This window comes from Nannospalax galili, unplaced genomic scaffold, assembly GCF_000622305.1.
Source record: "Nannospalax galili isolate Female #2095 unplaced genomic scaffold, S.galili_v1.0 scaffold208, whole genome shotgun sequence".
Lineage (NCBI taxonomy): Eukaryota > Metazoa > Chordata > Mammalia > Rodentia > Spalacidae > Nannospalax > Nannospalax galili.
The window spans coordinates 1,540,164-1,540,916 of NW_008357998.1; the positions used below are offsets into that span (position 1 = coordinate 1,540,164).

The window sequence follows — 753 nt, forward strand, 5'->3', positions numbered from 1 at the left end:
GTGATCAAATTCAAAGTCTGTTTTATAATAAAAATGTCGGATACCATGGTCATTACCAAGGCTTTAAGAATGCAGTTTCTCATTTGCTGTGGACATGACCATAAAAAATACTCCCACTAGGTTTTCTGTGTGCTACTTTGCTAGCAGTCACCCTGTTGGGAACATTTTGTCACTGATGAAGATTTCAGAACTAGGCTGCATGCTTTGGGTCCTGCATCTGTTGCATATCTTTGTTGTCAATAGGGGCTGAGAGCACAGCTGGACTAAGAAATCCCTGCTTTGAGAAAGGATTGTCTGGGTTGTCTTGAACTTCTGCAACCTTGATAGACAGTGAATGGAATCACATGAAATATCCGTTAAATAGTCACTTTATAATTTAAAAAAAAAAAAAAGTTAAATATCACGTATAATTTTTGAATGCTGCCCAGAAAATGAAAAACGGAATTATCTGGATGGATCTCTGAGCAGGTTCAGTTGAGTACTTACAGCTCTTACAGAACTGGAAAGTTCAACAACCCTGAATGGAACTCTCCTCACTAAGTAGGTCTATCATGTGAATTATTTGAAAATCATCGCTGCTACTGGAAACTTTATGTCCACCCCAAAAGACCTTTTCTCCTGTTATTAAAACACACAACTTTTGCTGGGCATGGTGGTGCATGCCTTTAATCCCAGCACTTGGGAGGCAAAGGCAGGTGGATCTCTGAATTCAAGGCCAGCTTGGTCTACATAGTGAGTTCTAGGACAGCTGGG

At 40.1% G+C, this 753-nt stretch overlaps 1 protein-coding gene and 1 non-coding gene across 2 annotated transcripts in view; both read left to right on the top strand.

Moving 5' to 3' along the window:
* The window catches only part of Wbp11 (WW domain binding protein 11), a 22,396-nt gene that overhangs the window by 5,466 nt on the left and 16,177 nt on the right, over nucleotides 1-753 (top strand). The gene's annotated exons all lie outside the window — the stretch shown is intronic.
* Nucleotides 47-167, top strand: LOC115068105. Its single transcript, XR_003847481.1, has one exon. It is a non-coding gene; the product is annotated as a small nucleolar RNA SNORA32 (small nucleolar RNA).